The sequence below is a fragment of the Macrosteles quadrilineatus genome, unplaced genomic scaffold (assembly GCF_028750875.1).
Source record: "Macrosteles quadrilineatus isolate MER2022 unplaced genomic scaffold, UCM_ALF_1.0 Scaffold_5__1_contigs__length_97177068, whole genome shotgun sequence".
Lineage (NCBI taxonomy): Eukaryota > Metazoa > Arthropoda > Insecta > Hemiptera > Cicadellidae > Macrosteles > Macrosteles quadrilineatus.
The window spans coordinates 3,392,734-3,399,684 of record NW_026542598.1 but is presented as its reverse complement, the minus strand read 5'-3'; positions in this window follow the sequence as shown (position 1 = coordinate 3,399,684).

Here is a 6,951-nt window from a genome sequence, read left to right as displayed (position 1 = left end):
TATACTACCCCAGACAGCACACTTTCTCCTCAGGACATCCCACGGATATTGCGACAGGATATGCAAGATATCCCATAGTGGTCCTATGGTCAACTTGGGATATCACAGGATATCCACAGGAATGCCTAATGTCCCCGCCCGGGGATGTCCTACGGATAAGCTCACACGCATATCCGTGGGACATCCGAGGTCATCCCAGGGCAGTCCTCAGGACATTCTCAGGACATATGGGACTACTATGGGATGTCCCTGGGATAAAGTGTGGTCTGGGCCTGAACATAAAAAACACAAAATAATATAGATTTAGTATGAAAAGCTTAATTATAAGTTTAGTAAATTGATTAAATAGTTAATAAACACAAATTTTGAAGAAAAAAACGAGAAAAAAGTTTTTGGCCCAGACGGGTTTCGAACCTGGTACCTTCGCCTTATAAGCCTCTTACCTTACCTCCTGAGCTATCTGCGCTTGTTGATTATGGGTGTTTTCAAGTGGTTAAAGAGTAGCCGATAGTTGCAATGGTCGCAATACTTAAAATATTTTTGATACTACAGTATAGGCTATATATGATTCTGTTAATCTGTTTAGACCTCAAGTAGTTGAATTGTTTTTCTGGTAGTTGGAGAGGATACTGGTATTTGAATATAGATTATTTAATCACCATTAGATTAGCACTGTAATAATTGATTGTTATATGATTAAAATTAGTTTTTTGTTGTTTTTGTTGTTTTATTAATTTAAAGCTAGAATTAAATTCACATTTCACACAACTAGAACTGATAGAACTCAAGTTTTCCTGAACTCAGTGGTAGTAATATGTCAGTAAAGTAAAGTCAACCCTTGCTAGCCATAGTATTAACAAGACATATTTTCAATCTGGGAAACCTTAAACTTTTAAAATAAATTATAAAACCTCAACATCTTAATGCGTGGGAATGTTATTTTTAGAAAAAAAACAGACCAAAATTATTTGTTCAATAATGAAGACGGCCCAATTATAAATTCGGAATTACTGAAAATAATTACATCAAGAACAACACTGTAACATATCCAAAATTCAAAAGATTAATTTTTCTAATATTATTTTTTATTTTTCCAATATCCTTTAAATCATCTGTTTTAACTTTGTTTAAAATTAATTTATTAAGTAAATATTTACTCTTTGTACTAGTGTAAACACAGCCTGAAGATGGAAACCAAGTTTCTGAAAGCACTAGTGAAAAAAACAAATTATTATATATTGGCCTTGTTGAACATTTAAATTTAGATATACTGTACATTTCATCAGTGATAGTATTTTTTTTTTTTTCAGTTTGTTACCGGGACATTACGGGACATTACAGGATATCCAGTGGATTTTGTACATGTCCCGGGATGTCATGGGACATTCTGGGATATCCTATGGCATTCGTACATATCCCGGGACTTTACAGGATATCCTGAGGTTAACTTACAAATCCCGGGACATTACGGTATATTGTAGGATATCCTGTGGATTTCGTACTCGTCCCGGGATTTTGCGGGATATCCTGAGGATAGCGCACATATCCCGAGACATTCTCAGGACATTCTTTACATATTATTTTAGAGGACTACTATGGGATGTCCCTGGGATAAAGTGTGCTGTCTGGGACATACCTACTATCACCATCGTATCACTTTATATCGATAACGGTTACATAGGAATCCACTTGGAATCTGATCGAAAGATCAAACTGCGACCACCTACCACCGTAGCCAGAGTTATGAATGGAAAAAGGAAATCCACCACACACTGTCCGTGTCAGCTGTTGGAAATTACTGATGTGGATGATATAATCTAATCCATTGATATTTGAGACAGGATGACTGTTTGAGTTGAGTACCATAACTAGCTGTTCACCCGTTCTACGGTCGGGGATCTTGTAGTCAGTTGAAACCCTCTTACTCAGAACAGCAGTTGGTTTGGTTTGCACATATTTAGTGTGCATTTTTCAAAAATTCAGATCCTCCTTCCTGCTTACCTTAAATAGGCTACTAATATAACTGGATGTTCTCACTAAAATATTAGGTCTAATGGGTAATTGATGTTCTCTGTTCTCATATACATTAATATTTTGATAGAAATAATTTTTGAGACTCAAAAATAATAATTTTAAATCCTTAAACTTTGTTCAGTAAAAATGTTTCCTCTAGCCTATGTTGATTCAACAAAACTGTTGTAAGCATAATCATAATATACCTGATAAATAGTTGAATTATTAGCCTACTCCAGAGAGCCACTGGTTTATTTTAAACCTTGCAAAAATTATTACTCCTTACAAATTGTACTTTAATCTTTGCCTAGCTTTGCCATTTGTTTCATATTTTGTCATATAGGTTTCCATTTACTTAACATCAGAATGCATATTGTACTCTTAGACTTAAAAACAGTTTCTTCTGAATCCATGGCTATATCTATCTTCACAATACACCAAATTCGTCGAACTCGAACAAGAACAAGATGGATGCGCACAAAGACAATAGACAATACCGACAATAAACTAATAAAGACATACGTACATTACTGCCAATACCGGTAACGAAACGAATTAAAGTTAGTCGACTATCGATTACTAAGTTGTCTCGAAGAAACCGCTATCGATAGAGCGAACCGATATCATGATTTTATTGTGTTTAAACCATTTTATTATTTACTACACTTTATCAGTGGCAAACAGTATAGAGTTCATATATATATATATTATATATATTTTAAATTTAATTACGCAATAATGTAGTATTAGTGCTTGAAGAAGCAGAGTTTATACATAGAGGGTGTCCCGTAAGTAAACAGCCAAACTCTGGGAAAATTTTCTATGGGTCAAAATAAAGAGAACACCAAGAATATCATTTTTTCCTAAATCGTTTCGTTAACCAGATATCCAAAATATTGTTTTTTACATTAACATTTTTATCTTTTAAGTTTTTCATCCGATCATTATGAAACTTAATATGTATGATAAGGTAGATGAGACCCATGTAAACAAAAAATTCATCTTGATTCATCTTAAGATTTCAAAATGGCAGCAATTTTAATTATTTGAACTTAAATTACAAAAAAATGGCTGCTTTTATGAACAATTTGTCAAGAACACTTTTATTTTGCATTTTTAACTACTTATCAAAATATATGAAGCTCAAAAAGCTTCAAAAAATATATGAAGCTATTTCTTATTCGATCAACTGAATAACCATGAAAACTAGAACATACCACGAATAACCATGATTTAGAACGAATTAAACTAATCCAGTGTTTATTTTTTTACACTCTTGTATAAAAAACATATTTCTTTGCTCTATGCGCGCTGATAAAGTAAAATATTTCAAATGCACAAAAGGTTGATTACCGAGTAGTCCAGAGGGTTTTAGTTTTATAAACTCTTTGTCGCTGCTTTACAGAGTAATGGGTCATTTGAAATGGAAACTTGTGCGTTTGAATATTTATGAAAACGAAATTTATATCCACTTTGTTAGCTACACTTCACTTCCACGGCTTAATTTTTTTTTAATCCTTCCTGATTCTGTTCGTTTCATTGTGTGGATGTTTTATTTATGTTGCGATTTTTCACTACGAATATAGATTTTTCTCCACAGTGTAGCCTAACAAAATGGATTTACTCAAATAATAAGACGTCAAAATTTACTTTTTGGTGTATTTGTCACATTTAGGTCTCTCCGAACTGGTAAGACGTGGTGCCGCTATACGTCGTATACTAACAATATTTTGAGTTAAATGAAATTCGTAAATATATATAACCAATGATGTGGAGCATAGTTACAGCACGAATATTATTATAGACATTTTGGCTCAAATATTCGTGAGGTGCAGTATATGATGACAACTTCGTCGATTACAACGATAGCATAAGCTATGATTTTCTTTCTCAAATTTAAAGCTTATATTAAACATAAAATTCATTTAGTATGATTTAAAGTAGTATTGTTTTAATCGTCTGGTTTAACCTTTTATATTTTAGATTGGTTTACAGAAAGATTGGGTGTGGCTGATTAAAGGACCGTAAACATTGGCGCGGGAGCGATTTCAATTCCGAGAATTTCTCGCGCGGGCAGCGTGTACCATGGTGGGATACGAGACCCTTCACACCACAGACAATATAATACTGTATTGTCTACTAGTACTACTATATATTAAATATATATATATACTATAGCTACTAGTACTACTAGTCCACTATATACGGTTTCCGTAGTCTGTGCTTCACACCGCCGTGGTCTGAGCGAAGTGGGCACGAGACGCGAGCGGGAAAACTAAAGGCGGGGACTCTCTGTAGCTAAAGGGATCTCGCTCTTCCCGCAGCATACAGCGTTCGCACCGCTCTTCGCACCACTATTACTATGGAATAAACGTAAACTAGTCAGTTTATACCTGTCTCGTCCAATAACACCATGTCCCGCCTTACTGAAAACTTGCTTGAAGCTGTGTATATACCGGGTGTCCCACGAAGGGGTTTAAACGTTTGATTTTATATTACGTGCCCATTCATGCACCAAACTTTTTTAAACTTTACACAGTTTACAAAGTAGGTTCTAAAAATATTCTGGAAAAATTTCAACTCCCTAACCTTAGTAGAAACAAAATGGCGGCTTATTGACAAATTTACCAATGTGCTTTCTATAAAAACTACTTTCATGATTTATTATTAGTTATTTATTTATTATTATTATTATTATTATTATTTATTAGTTATTTGATTTATTTTTAGTTTTCCATTTGGCTATTTTCTAATTTTGTTTTATTTAAAAGTCATATTGCCCTGGAAAGTAACAATAAAAATATTTGTAAAAAATATTTAAATATTTATTTTTATATTTGTAAAAATATTTGTATAAAAATAATATTGTAAAACCAAAAATACCTTTTTTAAAGTTTTTAAAGTAACGTTTTTCAATATGCCGCCATTTTGTTTCTACTAAGGTAAGGGAGTTGAAATTTTTCCAGAATATTTTTAGAACCTACTTTGTAAACTGTGTAAAGTTTCAAAAAGTTCGGTGCATGAATGGGCGCGTAATATAAAATCAAACGTTTAAACCCCTTCGTGGGACACCCTATATATCCTGTGTTTTATGACCCCTATCACAAAGACTGCAAGAATATTACAAAGAAGGAAAATATTTGGGAGGATATCGGGAAGACGAAATAAACCCGTATTCTTGAGTCATTCTAAAATATATGTAGCACCATTTCGTTACTGGAGAATAAGAGTCTCGGACTCTCCAAATTCCAGCCTTCCTTTATTTATGCCCCACACCCACAGTTTCTTTGCCTGTTCATCTTCTACTAAAGCAAGCAAAATCAGGGCCTATTCCTCATCAGACGATGTCATGATAAATTTTATAATACAAACTAACATAAATCTACCACAAAACTTGACTCAAGTAATTGAGAGGATACACACAACACCTTTACACACAAGTCTCTTATTGGTGTCCGCTTTCCGTTTGATGGCCGCACCTGTGTGGGAGTACGAGTTCTCGCACCGATTTTCCCGCGCAAAACTCGCAGCTAAAATTACAGGTAATCGCCCGTTTCTGGCCCCGCCCCCACACCAGAGTGTGCGTCTTAATTATTTACTTTCCTTCTCTTTTTATGAAATTGTTATTTCAAATGCTTTTTTACAAATATGAGCCAGTGTTTTAAGTTTATTAATTTTAAATAAAATTTTAATTTAATTTAAATTTAAAGTTTATTGTAGACTCATTATACATCACAATACAATTTATAGTTTATACATATGTATATATATATAATATTTAACATTAAAATGGTTGACGATCATTTATTATTCGCAGTGATTTTTAATAGTCATGTCCTGAAACCATTGTTGTTAAATTAAATATTCTACATCACAGACAACTTGATATTAAAGTTTTAATGTAAATTGCAGCTACATAAAACATTAAAAATAGTTTACAAAACTTTACAAAACACATTTACAAAACTTCGATAAAATATTAATTAATATCAAACATCGTTTAAATGTAAAGAAAACTCGAAAATTTAAAAAGTTTTTAATGAATACCATTTTTACAAAAAGTTTATTTTATTATTTTTCAGAGAAGCAACAAAACTCGTTAGTCCACACGTATCTTACTCTTATTATCTCAGAATAAATAAAACAAGATAATAGCTCATTTTCTATGATATTTGAAAAAGTTCTATTGTTTTCTTAGCAAGTTCACCATTAATCCAGAAAAGTTTGTAAATTGTTGAAACCCAAATCGAGAAAGACGAAGCCACTAACAACTTAACTTTGTTAAGAATCTGCAACTCGTTTTGGCGTTGACATAATTAACTGTGAATGACCGTCTCCTCCTGAGTTTTAAAATACATTATTTTCTAACAAAGCTCTTTTCATAATTGTGTTTTACAAATGTCTCTAGTTTATTATTTGAGACCAACCATTTAACATTTCAGGATTTGTATTCAACATTAACTAATGTTCCAAATTCACATCTTCAAAAAATAAAAAATAAACATTTTCGATGTTTATTTAAATGTTCTAGGTACAATTATGGTTCAGACAAAATATTTAGTAATTTCATGACGACTCTCTTCACTGTGTTCCCTTGTTGTGTGTCTCTCAGAAGTCACTAGTTTCTCTAAGACCCCGTTCGATGGTTTGGCATAATGCATTAACTACAATCTTTCCCCAGACAAAGCTACCTTATTTTCAAATTGACTTCATCGATCCTAGGTCCATGTCCCCTCCTATCAGTACATTTTACCATTTTACTAAAATATTATATACGATAAGTTTCTTATAATGTTTTGGGTACATTTCACTTTCCGGGAAAAATACATTTACTACATCCACGATGCATATTGTGCACCCATTCCTAGATATTCACATTGTTATTAAATGATCATCTTTGATAATTGTTTTTAATGTTCAGGAAACTTTCTATGCTGC